Genomic DNA, 17230 nt, shown 5'->3' on the forward strand with positions numbered 1-17230 from the left:
AAAGTGTTTACTCATTCTCTATTAGTAGTGTCCTATATTCTTATATAATACCATTTGCTTTGTCTTTAGAAAAAGAGCAGTTGTGATTTCAACCTCTCTAGATCTCTTTTCTCTGACAGATGAAATCATTATGTAGACTGGGACGTGTATTATTTTCTCCTGTCATTCTCTACTCGTTGGAGAGGTCACACATTTGGAAAAATAATTACTGTTTACATTGTAATCTTATGCTCTGGGGATTCTGAAACAATTCTTAATATAAAAATGACATAATCATTTCCTATAATCACTTCACTTTTCTAGTCTAGAGATATATTTACAGAACAAAGCACTTCAACCCATTTATTGGAAATTCCTGAAAGAAAAATATTATTTTTTCTCCCTTTCAGCTGGTAAATTACTTTCAGTTCTCACTAAAATAGTCTGGGTGAAAAATCTAAATAATCTGACAATGTATTTCTTTGCAATTATGAAAAACAATGCAAAATTAATTTTAAAAATATTATCCGGCCTATAGAGAAGACACAGGAAATTAAAAGGATAGCATCAGTATCAAAAATTGTGAATTCTGATGACAATAGCCTTTTTTCTCATCCCAAGTATCCCAAGTATCCGGAGAGAAATATAATGCTTCTAGCAGGGTTAGAATATTGGGGAGTTGAGTAAGTTTTAAATTTTGTGATTACAGAAGAAATAATCAGAATCTTGACCACTTTTTTTTTTAAAAAAAGTAGTTTAAAGTATTCCACACAGATAGAAGAAAAAGCAAAGCAAAAGAATCCTTGTAGATCATTATATGGACTCATGATCAGAATTAAAACAATGTAAACAAAGGGAGGAGTTTGGGAGACAAACCAAAAAATGAATAAGAATTGAAATATTAAAATGGACAAGAGATGATGGATAGAGGAAATGTTTTGTAATACAAGATTGGCTTTACTAGGAACTAGAACAGAGGCAGAAACAAATAGGTGAAATATTATTATACATATTTCTATATAATATTCTAAAAGTAGTAGCTAGATGTAAAGATTAGATATTGAAAGATGGTGACATATATGTTTTAATGATATTGTTATTTCATTAGAATGGTGGACTAAAATGCTGAACAATTAAATAATGAAGGCCTATATTTTAACACAAATATGTATAATAACATTACAATTACATATGTATGATCTAAGTAACAAATATTATTAATACTATCATTACTACTTGTATCCAAATGAATGATACCCAGATGCTTCACTGTTCATGTATTGATATTGATGTATATTAAAAAAAAAACTTTACCAAAAAAAAAAAAGAATTAAAGCAATGTAGCCAAGCAAAATGATATGGTTTTCTCTTCAATCCAGAGCAGCTTTTTTCAACCTTTTTACCCACAAGAAACTCTTGAAATAATTTTCAAGTTTCAGAAACCCCTGCCTAAAAATAGCATCCCCACAAACAAGCTTTGAAATACAATTAATTTCTAACCTTTACAGTCAATGTTTTATAACAGCAAATTGACAGGCCAGGCCAGCAACTTCAGCACATTAAAATTTTCACCACTTTAAGTGCATCATATGACGTTCAGAAAAGCTGATTATTTTATTTAAATCTCTGTTAACAGTTAATAATTATGATTTAAACTATGAACTATGTAAGCACCACTGGTTTCCAGACATAGCTTCTGTGATTATTCTTTGTATTCTCTCAGCGCAGAGGCATCCATGTATCTGTGGGGAAAATGACAAAAGCAATGTTGTACCATCACAACATAAGCTCCACTGCTCCATTGTGATTGGGTGCAATCCAGAGGTGGTATTCAGCAGGTTCTGACCAGTTCTGGAGAACCGGTAGTGGAAATTTTCAGTAGTTCGGAGAACCGGTAAATACCACCTCTGCCTGGCCCCACCCCCATCTATTCTCTGTCTCCTGAGTCTCAGCTGATCAGGAGGAAATGGACATTTTGCAGTAACCTTCCCCTAGAGTGGGGTGGGAATGGAGATTTTACAGTATCCTTCCCATGCCCACCAAGCCATGCCAACCCACCAAGCCATGCCAACAGAACCGTTAGTAAAATATTTTGAATCCTATCACTGGTACCACCCACGGTTAGTTAGAAAATGGGGGACTATATGAAAGAGATAGAGAGAGAGAGAGAGAGAGGAACAATGCTGTTTTAATCATTTTATGAGAAATTTATGATGAGATATTTAATTTTAATAGACTTCCTCCTTCCTTCATTCTAAGGCTTATATTACAGTAATATTAAAGCAAAAAATATTCTATCAGATGTGCAAAACCTAGAGCAATATTGCTGTTTAATCATGATGCCAAGATACAAACAATGACATTAGCATGGAGATCACAGAATGTAATACCTGTCTATGTATATGTCAGTCCAAATTAATAAGAAATAACAAATAGACAGGGATATATACTATTCAACTGATAATTGTTTTTATTGGACTGATAATTGTTTTTATTGGACTTTTATTGGACTTTTTTTTATAATGGCAGATAAATCAGACTTGGCTGTCTTAATTTTGTTACAGGCTGAAGAGGCCTTTGTTATAGTTCAGACAACTTTTTGAAGTGTATTTTAATAATACAAAGTTTTCCACACCAAGTTTTGTACACTGGATTATAATTTGGTATTTTCATCCTTTTGCTAAAGCTTGTTTGCTTATTTATATCCCGCCTTTTTCTTTTACAAATAACTCAAGGCAGTGAACATACTGAACACACCTTTCTCCTCCTATTTTCCCCATGGTCACTTTCTCTCAACCCAACTCACCTTACAGGGTTGTTGTGGAGAAAATAGGAGGAGTCACCTGGCTGGATCTCATGGGTTAGGCAGGACTAGAAATTCTGGTCTTTGGCTTTCTAATCTAATGCCTTAACCACTAAATCTGACTGGCTCTATGTTATTGATATTTACTGTCAGCCTCCGCCTTTACTGCTTTGGCTGCCATAGTAATGGGAGGGGGGAAAACTAGGTAGCATGGGGGGGGAAGCGTGCTGGAGGAAAACGAAACCGATAGTTAAGCTACCGGACTGTATCTTTGAAGCTGCCGTCGGGCCAACGGTCGTGGCATTCCTGATTGATGACGCTGCCAGACGTGTGCTTCCACCTGACCCCAATTGGATTGGATGATTTACAGTGGACAGTGGGAGGGGATGCTTTCTATATGCAATTTTCGCGCGTATTGCCTTAGATTCTGCTTTCCTTTGGTTGCGTTCACTTCATCTTCTAGTAAAAGTACCCTTCTCTATAAACAATGGAGTTTGAGTCATTCTTTCCTGGACTTTGAAGGAAGCACACCTGACATTAAGCAGAATCTAAGGCAATACGTGCGAATGTTTCTCCAAGCCAGTGCCAAAATCTACCGGCTCGGGACCAAAGAAGGCTGACAAAGCACCCGCAAAAGCTTGCGAAACCGCCCTGAAAGGAGAAGTCATTGAGTTCACTCCCCGAAACCAGGGTGAGTTGGGAACTCCTACCACCGCAGATGACAGCGGGACGGACTCCGACTCTGATGATCTGGTGAGTCACACTGAGGGCCCCATGCTCATCCCCATAGAAATAAGGGTGCCATCCACAGGGGCACATGCGCAGATGTTAGCCCTATTAGACTCTGGGTGCACCAGGTGTATAATCAGCCCGAAAGTGGTGGAGAAAATGGGCCTGAGGCTAAAAACATTAAAAAGGCCCATTGCGTTCTGTTAGTTGGACGGATCGATTGCAGGAGGGGGCCCAGCCAGTTTTGTGACCAAACCCATTGAAATGCAATTGGGGGATCACGTAGAGACCCTCAGGTTTATTGTGGCCCCTGGCATGGAACGACCCCTCATACTTGGACTGCCCTGACTCCGTAGATGGAATCCACATGTTAACTGGAAAACGGGGGTTTTGCGCATTCGCACCGGAAAACTGAGACTAGAGAGGGAAGAAAACCCCCTGGAGGACGGAGTAGAACATGAAAGGGCGGAAGTGGCAATAGGCCACATCGAAGGGGAGGAAAAGATTCCAAAGGAGTATTGGGATCTCCAAGAAGTTTTTAGTGAAAAGGCCTCGAATGTGCTACCCCCCCCACAGAGCTACGGACTGTACCATTGAAATACTCCCCAGGGTGAAGCTCCCTAAGCCAAAGATCTACCCCATGACCCCTCGAGAACTAGGGGAATTGCAAAACTTCATTGATAAAAACCTAGAACGGGGTTTTATCCAACCAGCCAGACCAAGGGTGGCGGCACCTGTAATGTTCCGAGAAAAGAAAGATGGCTCCTTTTGTTTGGTAGTTGATTATAGGAATATCAACGCTATTTGCGTGGAAAACGTTTACCCCCTGCCGCTCATGAAGGACATGCTAGCACATTTAGGAAAGGGGAAAATTTTCACCAAACTGGACTTACAAGAGGCATACTACAGAGTGAGAAATAAGGAGGGGGATGAATGGAAAACTGCATTTAACTGCCCACTGGGATGTTTCCAGTTTCGAGTGCTCCCTTTTGGACTACAAGGAGCCCCTGCTGTGTTCATGCAATTGATTAACGAAGTACTGCATGAGCACCTGTATAAGGGGGTGCTGGTTTACTTGGATGACACTCTTATCTACTCTGAGAGCATGGACAACCATGTGAAATTGGTGCGAACTGTCCTGAAAAAACTCAGGGCTGCTGAACTATATGCCAAACTCTCTAAATGCGAGTTCCACCAAAGCAAAATTGACTATCTTGGATATCGCATATCGCATGAGGGAATAGAGATGGACCCTGGAAAAGTGTGGGCAGTATTGGAATGGGCTGCACCACACACCTGTAAACAACTACAAAGTTTTCTCGGATTTGCTAACTTCTATAGACAGTTTATCCCCTCGTTCGCCAAAATCGTGCTGCCAATAACAAATCTTCTGAAAACAAAAGGTGAAGTAAGACCAAAGCCCTCACAAGCCCTTGAATGGACTATGGACTGTCAGGCGGCATTTGAAAAGTTGAAACGGTTGTTTGCTGCTGAACCAGTCCTCAAACATCCGGACATGGAAGAGCCTTTTGTAGTACAGGCTGATGTGAGCGACATGGCAGTAGGAGCAGTACTTCTGCAGAAGAATGCAGAAGTTACAGAAATTACAACCCTGTGCCTATACGTCCTGCAAATTGTCAGAGACCGAAAGGAGATGGGCCATATGGGAGAAGGAAGCTTTTGCAGTGTGATGGGCATTGTTAACGTGGAGAAAATTTCTTGAAGGAGCTAAGCATCCTTTTGAAGTTTGGACTGACCATAAAAACTTGGAGGCTTTGAAAACACTGCGTAAGCTGTCACCAAAGTAAGCTTGTTGGGCTCAACACTTCAACCATTTTAATTTCACTTTATGCTACCTTCCTGGTGGAAAGAACTTCATGGCGGATGCACTTTCCAGATTGCCTCAATACAACAGTACCAAGGAGGAAGTGGCTCGGCCTATCATACCTGTGAGACAACTAGCAGCGCCAGTAACTACCAGAACACAGGCAAGGGCCGATCCAGCCCTCTTGGGAGATTTGCTTCAGAAACTACAAGAAGCTCTAAAGACTGACGAGTGGTTTTGAACCCATTCGAATGAATGTATACTCCGTGATGGACTAGCTTGGATTGGGCCCAAATTGTATGTTCCAGCCAGTTTAAGAGTAGCGGTGTTGCAGCACACTCATGACGCCAAGACGGCGGGACACTTTGGATTTGTTAAAACTCTACATCTTGTTAAAAGACAATTCTGGTGGCCTGCACTCAAAAAGGACATAGAGGCATATGTAGCTAGCTGTCCAGTGTGTGCCTCAGCTAAGAGACCTCCAGGGAAGCCACCTGGTTTACTTCAGAGTGTGGCAAGGCCAAATGCTCCTTGGAAAGAGCTATCCATGGATTTTATTGTAGACCTGCTGGAGAGTGGGGGGGGGTGCACAGTCATTTGGGCAGTAACGGATTTGTTTTCCAAACAAGTGCATTTCATCCCTTGTTCTAAAATCCCTTCAGCTAAAACCCTTGCAAAATTGTTTATTCAACATGTTTATCGATTACATGGGGCTCCAAAACGTATAATCTCGGACAGGGGTGTGCAATTTACCTCCAACTTTTGGAAGGAGTTTTTAGGATTAATAGGCTCTGCCCAGGGGTTAAGCTCCGCCCACCACCCCCAGACAAATGGGGCTTGTGAGAGAACCAATGCTGTGTTAGAACAGTACCTAAGATGTTACATAAATTACCAGCAAGATAACTGGGTGGACTTATTGCCATTTGCGGAGGTGGCGTATAATAACTCCATACATAGCAGCACCGGTTTCATTCCATTTAAGGTGGCCTCTGGCCAAGAGTTTGTGCCAATCCCAGAGCTACCACAGGATAACCCACAGAACCCCTCTTTAATTGAGTGGATCGAACAACTACGGGGTACTTGGGCAGTAACTTGAAAAGCTTTAGATGACGCACACCGAGCACATAAAGCCCAAGCTGACAAAAAGAGGTGCCCGGCACACGTTTACAAAGTGGGTGATATGGTTTATCTTTCCACCAAATATTTACAGACCTCCCATAAATCAAAAAAGCTCGGACCAAAGTATGTGGGGCCTTTCCCAATCACTAGACTCATCAACCCAGTCACAGTTGAATTGGAATTGCCAAAACATTTGAGACAAATCCACCCTGTGTTTCATGTTAGCTTACTGAAACCGGAACATTTGTCCTCTTTGCGTCCGAACCAGGACTCTCCTCCAGTCCCCATACTGATAGAAGGGGAACAACATTTTGAAGTTAAGGAAATCTTGGATTCTAGGAAGCATCACGGTAAAGTGCAGTATTTGGGGGCTTGGAAGCATTTCCCATTATCTCAAGCTGAATGGGTGAATAAACGTGATGTCCGGGCACCAAAGAAAGTTCAGTTGTTTCACACCAAATATCCCGATAACCCCTAATTTCTGTGTTGTGTTGGTTTCTCTTTCCCTATTTAGGACTAACATCTCTTCTGCAGAGGGGCCGAATGTCAGCCTCCGCCTTTACTGCTTTGGCTGCCATAGTAACAGGAGGGGGGAGAGCTAGGTAGCATGGGGGGGGGGAAGCGTGCTGGAGGAAAATGAAACTGATAGTTAAGCCACCGGACTGTATCTTTGAAGCTGCTGTCGGGCCAACGGTCGTGGCATTCCTGATTGATGACGCTGCCAGATGTGTGCTTCCACCTGACCCCTGGGAGACCTTTGGATTGGATGATTTACGGTGGACAGTGGGAGGGAATGCTTTCTATATGCAATTTTCACGTGTATTGCCTTAGATTCTACTTTCCTTTGGTTGCGTTTACTTCATCTTCTAGTAAAAGTACCTTTCTCTATAAACAATGGAGTTTGGGTCATTCTTTCCTGGACTTTGAAGGAAGCACACCTGACATTTACAACTAAATATATTTACAACTAAATATATTTCTATCGATGAATATATTGTATGTCTAAGTTGTTACAGATAGCTATAACATGACACCTGTCTCCTTTTATTTTTAAACAAAGTATTTTGCTTCCTTTGATTTCTATTTTAATTCTGAATCTTTAGCTTTTTTTAACAGAATCTCAAGACAGTAAAGGAGTTAAAGCAGTAGATACTAAATGTAAACTTTTTCTCTATGGAGAAAATATTTTAGCTCTTTTGGATAATTAATTAGCTTACTGAAGCTGTGTAAATAAAGTAACCATTATTATCTTACTGAAGCTTAAATTGAGAATAAAAATTATTTCATCATCATACTTTGCTTTGTGTTAACTGACCTGCTTAATGAATGTTTTTTTAAAAAAAAAAAGATTGAATGCTAGATTTCTTGAGCTCATATTGCAAAAAATTTGAGAGCTCATTTTTTTGTATAGCTTAGTCCTTTCCAGGAGGGCTACATTTTGGTTCCAAGTTATAGCATATACTAATATAGATCTGGGGAAAAATACTAGTTGAAGATGTATAATATTGAGTTATATCTCTGAAATTTGATATTTAATGAAGAATTTTGGCTTCATTGAGTTTGAAGAGCAACAGACTGTTATTTCACGTAGATGAGATAATTTATTCCCTTAATATAATGGAATAAGATAAAGACATCTATTCATTATCAATTTATGAAATCTCTATATTGTAAAAATTAAAAGATGGGACATGATCTAAATTTAATAAATTTATAGTCTGAATTGATTTTTATTGATTTTTTTCACTTTTCTAGTTTAGTTTATAATCATTGTATGCATTTAATTTTTAATTTAGTTTAATAATTGAACATTCACTTATGTATTATTTTATTTTATTTTATTTTATTACATTTCACCAATAAAATTTAAACACTGATAAAGGCATCAAATATTGTGGACACCTTTGCTTCATTCTTTTTTTAAAAAAAATTCTTATCCCCCTTTTTACAACATTGTTGTAAGTCTCGATACATTATATTATTTCAATTCAATGATTTTATACAATATTAATTAAAATTATTGAAATTCTACTTAGATAAAGTATTGGAAATAAAGAAAAGAGAAATATATATTCTATAAATATTAATTTCAATTTAAGATGTCTATTTATAAGAATAAAATTATTTGACATTTTCATTCAACTTTCATCCAAAGTTGAGTATAACATTAGATTTATTTATTTTATTTTATTTTTTTATTTTATTTCCAATTTATATACCACCCTTCTCCCTGAGGACTCAGGGCAGTGTACAGCCAGAATAAGAACATAAAATACAAATATTAAAAACAGTTAAAAATATATATAAATTTGGCCCAGAAGTTAAGAAATCACAAACCGATTAAAACAATTTAAAAAATTTCTTCTCAAGCCAGCCCGGCTTGCTGGAAAAAATGGGTTTTAAGGGCACGACGGAAGGCATTGAGGTCATGGATTCTCCTTATCTCTGGGGGCAACTGATTCCAGAGGGTAGGTGCCAGAGAAGCCCTCCCCCTGGGGGATCACCAGCCTACATTGTTTGGCTGATGGCACCCTGAGGAGGCCCTCTCTGTGGGAGCACACGGGTCGATGGGAGGTCGTTGGTAGCAGCAGGCGGTCTCGCAGATAGCTAGGCAGATAAAAGAAACTGCAGCAGAATACATCATATGTTTGTTATATCATAAAGGTTACGGACTTAAACCTTTGTTTCATTCTTAAGAAGAAAAGTTTTATGCACCTTTGTAGCACAAGTTATTTAAACAAATACTTAGTAAAAATAAATAATCTAAACGTCAAAAGCAAATAAATTGTTTATACCTGCATCTGAAGCAAATCCAAACTTAGATACATATTCAAGAATATAATTGGGTACGACGGGATAAGAAGGCCCAGTTCATTTTACTTCACTGAACTAAACAAAAATGTAATGTACAGAAAAAAAGATGATAATAAAAAGCATCATTTTATGTATGTATATTAGAGTTTCTGCTTCCAGAACGGATCTTATGTAACTTATTAAGTTCTGCGATATTTTTGTCTCCTTCGTCTGTACCTTGAACACTGTCACAGCAAGACTAACCAAGAAAAGAGGAGGAGGATGAAGGTAAGACAATCTGGCACTGAGGCCATATGTAATTGGACCTTTTGATGTCATCTTCTAGTAGCAATCTTGTGCCCCGTTTTATAAGTCACTTTGGTATTTGGGGAACATTTCAAAAATGACATTTCTTCAGCATGAAAAATTCCACCCCTGCAATCCACCACCTACCCTTTCTCTTAATCATCTTTTTCATTTATGGAAACATAAGAAAAACAGTGCATATCAACATAGGAATAATCACCTTGAGTTTAAACTCTTAAGGAGTTCTCTACAAGAAACTACAGAAGCCAAGACATCTGGTGTTTTGAACCTTAAATATTCTAGAGCAGAAAAAAGTTGTTTTGAAATAGCAGCTCAACACTGGGATTACCCACCTAGGACTTTCCTCCAACCAACTGAATATAGTATTCCAGCCTAAATTATGTTATATATTTTTTACTAAAGAAGACAAAAATAGAATGAGGTTGAGCAGGAATGTGCATCTTTTTTTCTAAGCCAATCGCCTTATATGACCCTTGAAGGCCATGCCGGGACTTTAATTAAATTTAATATAGTTGATAGGATTACTCTCTGATCATGTATTTAATAACTTCCACCTACTGTCACATTAAAAAATTACAGTCTGAGAACTGGAGAGTTCAGTCAAGGCAACCCCCAAGGTTTTCTTTCAGGGGCTGGAGTTCATGGAGCCTTCACTCTACCTTTTAGATCCAGCAGTATTGCTTTTACAGCAGTATGCTTTCTTAGATGAAAATGCAGCCAATGCAATCCTGGTCTTCGGGAGTCTTCTGTGTAAGCCGAATAAGCTTATCATTTGGGAAAATTAAACTGATTTGCTTCACTTTGACATTTTGAAAGTGAATGACACAGGAGATTAGTGCAATAAAACCAACGGTAAGAGAAAGCAGCCCCTTTCCCAAAAAATTATACAAAAAGAATCAAAATGAAAAAGATAGGCGGAGCAATCTACCATTACTCTTATTTTCATGTTAGGAAAATATTCTCAATCTTTTGTTCTATATTGATATATTCATTCTTGCTAATAACAATGTCAGCGTTCCAGAAAAAACCCCAACTTCAAGTAAAAACTCTGAAGCAAGCATTTTTCAAAGTTTCTATTTACTAGAATAGGTAAACTGGCACATCTGGGAAAACCCCATGTCCATAGCTCTGGACAAACAATACCATTCAAATAGATTTCAGTGCTATGAAATATATTTTGTTTGTAACAAAACTAAATGCCACAAAAGGCTTTCCCTCAAATTTACATTTAGACATGCCTTTGGAGTGGAAATGAGCCAAATTTATAGGGAAAAAACCATGCTTGGGATACTGAGTGTTGTTCAGTATGGAATCTGAAGTTTGGCATTTTGATAAAATTGCGTGATACTGAGAAACTATCTATTATTGGCATGCAAACCCAAGCTGTTTTTTTTCTTTCAGTGACATGGAACTCCCAGCTTTCATGGACAATCACAGTGTGGACTGGGAGTTACGGGATAACAACAGCATAGGCTAGAAACAATCCCATTAGAAAGTTGAGGAAAAGTATAACATTATGTTTCAGTTAAGGGAAACAGTATCCAACCTGAGTCATTCTGGAGAGACAGATGTTCCCTGAGGATGGGCTCCAGCATGAACCCGAAAGCTTGGAAGAATAAATATTCGGTCCTGATGACCGACTCACATTAGATTCTGCAACATTATCCTGAGACATGTATATTTGCCTTCATTTGCAATGGAAACAGTGTCAATAGGGCCTAAGGAATACTAATCCTCTTACGTTTTTAAAACAGCTTGATTTATTGTTTGTTGCATTTGTATGCAGAACTGTATTTCCCCAAAAATAAGACCCTGTCTTATATTTTTTGAACCCCGAAATAAGGGCTTGGGCTTATTTTCTGGGGGGGCACAAATTGGGGGTGGCAGATGAGGAGTGGTGGGATGGGGGAGAAGTGAGGGACTTGTCTCACAAAGCTGGCATGAGAGTTGCAGAGGCCTCCAGGGCCAGGGCCTGAAAAGCGCCTGGCTCGGTGTAGCTGTAGCCCAGCCCCTGCAGCACCGAACACAAGTACAGGTCGGCCCTCAGCAGCCCAAACATTAGACAATGCTCAAACTGAGTGGGCAGAATGTTATTTCCTAGCCTCCCACTTCACCTCTCAGCATAACATATAAAATGATTAAATGATTTCTAACTTATATGGCAGGATGTTCTTCATTAAATATAGGAATAGCTTTTAAAACACAAGAAAGGTTTTGAAAAAGATTTTCTTTTCTAGAAAAATCTCTTTTTGATAAATCAGTTTAATTCATACTTCAAAATGTGATGACTAAAAGTTACATAATTTTTATTATTAATATTTGATTCTCCCAGCAGATGATCCATGCAGAGAAAACATACAACTCAAAACAAGTCAAACAAGTGTCAAGTTTTGCTTGACACTTTCAGTATTTTCCTACTAAACCTGAAAAGTGATCTAGGACAAGCCAGCATCAAGACATACAAAACACATTCATTCATCCATCCACCTAGTATCAAGAAAGATAAACTTTTCTTTGGACTGCATTACTTTAATTGCAAGCATCGTGGAGCACTGACTGAACAATGGGCTTTGATTTCACTATTGTTAAATTTTTAACTTAAATTACAACAATATACAGAATTTAAATACGATAACTCCTGCCATATGTATTTCAGCAAACTGAAAACATTATACTTATGCTACACTGAAGAATGCTTCACATTAAGAATGTAAAAACCTTTGCCTGTGGGAAAACAAAAGAAGGCAATGGATTGGACATCAAGCAACTTTGCTGCATGTGGTTCCTATTAATTTCAGTAGCATTTAAATCAGGAATAGATAACTTTTCATATAGATGGCAGCTAGATTTAGCAAAATAGCTTTGTCCAGATGCAGTCTAATGTAAAAAAGAGAAAATATGAACATTCTGTAGCTCAGTCCACACATACAGTTATGTTTCAGTTGAATGCTTATATATACAGAAAACAACAACAGACGCTTAAGTATTACTTATGGAAAAGCAAACATTTAACTTTCTAGTCAATTCTAATTACTGTCTTGAAGCTACGGTAAAGATCAACAACTAATCTGGAAAAGAACAAACTGAACATTATTTTTACTATGTTACTAACAGGAAAGACAGAAGACATTCTTAGAGCATTGCTAATATAAGACTTTAGAATAAACTACAAGAATAAAGATCACAAGGCAAATATATATAGCAATGTTTGCAAGATATATCATTGTGAACTTCAAGTTGATTTTGTAAAATGCGTGACACTAACAAAATGTTAAAGGCTGACTTTTTTTCTACTAGTATCAGTTCTCCAATATAGGATCTATCAGAATAATATATGTATAGATCTCAGCTTTTCCAACCAACCTTTGGCAAATTTAGTTAGGCTTCTAGGAGTATTGATCTAATATAACTAAGTGCCCCACTGAGGAAGGCTGAGCTAAGATTATATATGTGTGTTATGTGATCAACATGAAGTTCATGTGATGTACATAAGGTCATGATTACATCCTGTGGAAACCTTTGTTACTAGCATGACTCATTATCTTTGCTATGACTGGTATGAATACTTTACATCTTCACTTCAGATGATACAACTGGGGATAAAATTAGCTGATTAGGACCATGGAGTTCTGTTTGTAAAGTTTAAATGTTGCTAAAGTTTAAGCATGATAGTTATTCACTTAAAATATAACAGTTATTGGACTGAATTTGCCATGCTGAAAATGCAACAATGAGCAAATCCCAAAGGATCTTATTATTTATCTTATCACAACTTATTTATCTCTTTATAATCATCATTAATGAATTAAACAAGAATATCAATTTTCTTGGAATACTTGTTTCTGTAAATAAATCTTAAAATAGGTAAATGAAGCAATTTCTGCTATCTGTCATGGAAGTACCTCACCGTTGCTGTGCAAATTCAAGAATTTCCAAAGGTCATTCCTGTGGTGTGTTGAATCCTTCAAAAAATGACAAGAGGGATGTTACTGTACAGAAACTGCCAGTGTGCAGTAATAGGAGGCAGTTGTCTTACCAGTCATTTGTGACAATATGAGTAGGAAATCTGCTTAAGTCCTTTCGTGACCTGCCTGCTACTCCTATGTGTAAATTATCAAGGAAACAGCTCAAACATATGACCTTTTAGATAATAAAGACAGATACATTTTACATTGGAGATAGTGACTTCTGCTTTTAAAAACACTGCCCACTATTATACTGACTTTGCATTTTGGTACTTAATTGTACATCACAAAAGATGAAAGTGATACAACATGATGTAACCTTGATCCTTATAAAAAGATAATTGAGAAATTATGTTTGGATGAATAGGAGACAGAAGCTGAATATTTTCCCTACCTTTTCTTTGATTCTAAGAGCTCTTCTTAAAACTTTTATCTCTTAGGAAGGATGAAATTAATTCAACAATTTGAAAATGAGAAAAGGAAATTCAATTCTATATTTCTTTCCTTAGTTAGTTTTGTTTTGTTGTGTTTTGCTTTGTTTGATTATTAATTAAAATTGTATAGCTGCCCATTTCATCCAAGTGACTCCAGGAAGTATACAACAATCAATAAAACAACAGACATAGAAATATAAAAACTGTCACCCCAGTAATGGAGCCATCTAAGCCTGTCTCAGGTTCCCACGGAACTGCAGGCCTGATATTTATCAGGTCTTGAAAGACTTCCAAACTGTCATAATAGATGAAGCTAATCTAATTTTATGGAAAGTTCCATAAGATAGGTGGCATAGCAGAGAAGGCACATCTCCTAGGAGCCCCCCAATTGCATGACGCTAGCTGATAGTACCCATAGCCTGCCTTGTCTGCCATGGGGTAGACTGATGTAACCATGGTCCTTTAAATAGCCAGTCCCAGAAGGCTTTAAAGGTTAAAACCAGCATTTTGAATTGGATCTGGAAGCAAACTGGCAATCAATGCAGCTCAAGAAGCAGAGGTATAACATGTGCTTTTCTAGCACTGTCCATGCTGCTGCATTCTATACTAGATGAAGCTTTCAGATACTCTTTAAAGGCAGCCCTATGTAAAGCACACTGCAGTAGTCCAATCTGAAAATGACTAGAGCATGAGTGACTGTCAACACTCAGTATGTTCACTACAATGAGTTTCAAATTTTGAGCAGTCAAATTTACACTATGGAGTTGATATACCACAGCGGTAGTTCTGACCGCTGTGTCTACCTCTGATGTACCTATCCACACAGTACATAATCTAGGTCCAGACCCAACAGCCTTGAGGGACCCAATATTCAATGCTACATACCTTCATTTTAAAAAAAACAGACCCAACCTGACCATTTCCCCAGTCTCCATTAAATGAGGACAGCAAATTGGGGAGCTTGTTATATGGTTATATTAATTGTGGCCATAGGTTGTTATTTATAATTTTGCAATTTGTAATTTTGTTAATACTGTTCTTATTCTGTTTTTAAGTATTATTAGACATCTAGATTCTTGTATTTGAGATGGGTGGTCATCTAACAAATGAAAAGGCAGTTGTGCTCTATAGCACATTCAACTAAGGGAAATATAATGTTGCTGCTTGATAATGTAGACAGAAGAAAAATAATAGGGGGAGAAGGAGAGAGAAAACTGAGTGGGGGGGGGACTTGGGGAGTAGAGGAAGAAATAAAGGTCTGGTTCAGACCTTCTTGATATTACCACTAATCAGAAGCAATGCGATCCTCACTTGGATAACACGCTTGTGGATAGGAATGAATGGGTTGCCTGTTAGCTCATGGCAGATTTCTTTATTCATTCAAGTTTAAACAGAATTTCTCTATATGTGTAATATAATTTGTATATACTGTTATATTACACATATATTACACACACATTATATAACCTGTACCTCAGGAAACTGCATGAATCAGATAAATGGTCTGATAAATGAAATCTCAATTCAAAGCAGGATTGAGGGTGGATAAAGGCTTTAGAAAGGACCCTCCCTAATTCTCTGTAATGTAAAGGCAGGGGTGGAGAAAAGCACTTTCAGATTTTTCTGAAAGATTCCATTACTGTAACCATAGGTAGTCTAGTAGTCAAGATTTTGATTTCCTGGTCTGGACTATCTTGAAGGCCTTATCTTATCTTTAAATGTCTATGGAGATTCTTAGTCATGTTACAACATGTTATAGCAAAAAGTCATAGACATAGTTTAAGTGTCCACAACATATTAAATAATAAATTAGTTATGCCTGTTTTAGCCTACCATATTTCATTGTGTCTATTCAATGAGAAGAATAACACTGGGAAATAAGGATAAATCTATTATTATTTTAGAATAAACATCTACTAGATTTCTTTTCTTCCCAGATATTTTTTTATTGTAATGTTCTTCATTAAAAAAAAATTAGTTACACAAATTTTAGCTGAAAGAAAAAAAATTGTTCTGAGTGCCTCAAGGGATTTCATTCTCTGTTGTATTCAGTGGAAGCATCATTTCTGGTAGCAAAACTGACCTCTTGGTTCAAGAATTCATAAAAAAAAATTCACAGTCCAAGGACTTTTTCAGTGACAGTTCTTTGTGACAATTTCTGTATTTGAACAAATATCTTACATTTACAACATACTATAGAGCTCGGATCCTGCATTTGTGATTCTACAACCTGGATCATTCACTCTTTTTTACTGAAGTAATCAACTGTTTCAATGTAATTAGACATAATTAAATATATTACACATTAACAAATAGCCTCCTGAAGATTTTTGCATATTAATTCCATTCAAAATAATCCTTTAGAGAAAAAAATATATTGAGTGGACTTATTTTTCTAGAGCTTTCTTTATTCTAGAAAATATCTTGATTCATGTATTTGATACGTGCCATTTGCAACTTAAAGAATAACCATTTTTAACAGGAAAAGTAAAGAAGATTTTAATTAACACTCATGTCTTCCAAATTTAACTAGATCACACATCTTTTGCAAATTGCAATAAAATAGTACATAAGAAACTGTCATAAAAGAGGTTTGTGTATCATGTGTAATTCAAGGCCTGCTAACTAACAAGAAGAAAAGTTTTAATATGCTCATGTTCAGTTTATTGGATAGATTCTTTAAAGTACTGGCACCTTTTTATGCTCACAAAAAAACTAAAAAGACTAATTAAACTCAATGTATTACCTCAAGATAATACTTAAAGCACGCAAAACCCTACAGACAGATATGGGGATGGTGAACAATACAGATCCTACTTTCCAAATAGTGAAGTTGGAGCTTTTATGGTCTGTTACAAACTCATTTATTCCACAGGGAATTATAGTGGTTTCCATAATGCTTACAATAATGCCAGCAAATTGTTATAATGCTAATTTAAGAGTCTATTTAATTTTTAACCATGAATTCTTTCTCATTGCTTTTTTTTTTTTTTTTTAAAGAGGACACACAATAGCAACCTCCCTGACCTGACCTGTTAAAGATTTTGTCCAATTCATATTGGTTATCTTTGGTTACTTTTGTAGAACTCTCATTTTGTAGAATCGTCATGTTGTCATGCAATCAAGGACACTGTTTGAATTACAAATACGCTGCAGGCATTATTTCTCTTATATGGCAGCAAAAAGCCTGGGTCCAAAAGCTAGGAGCTTTTTTTCTTATTTCACCTCCAGCAATTGGAATATATATGCAGATATC

General features: G+C 37.2%; 1 protein-coding gene across 1 annotated transcript in view; it reads right to left on the minus strand.

Moving 5' to 3' along the window:
* Positions 1–17230, minus strand: part of KCNB2 (potassium voltage-gated channel subfamily B member 2) — a 171148-nt gene that overhangs the window by 72674 nt on the left and 81244 nt on the right. The window lies entirely within an intron of this gene.

The sequence above is a fragment of the Pituophis catenifer genome, unplaced genomic scaffold, assembly GCF_029215685.1.
Source record: "Pituophis catenifer annectens isolate HBS135680 unplaced genomic scaffold, rPitCat1.0.hap2 SCAF_3, whole genome shotgun sequence".
NCBI classification, from domain to species: Eukaryota; Metazoa; Chordata; class Lepidosauria; order Squamata; family Colubridae; genus Pituophis; species Pituophis catenifer.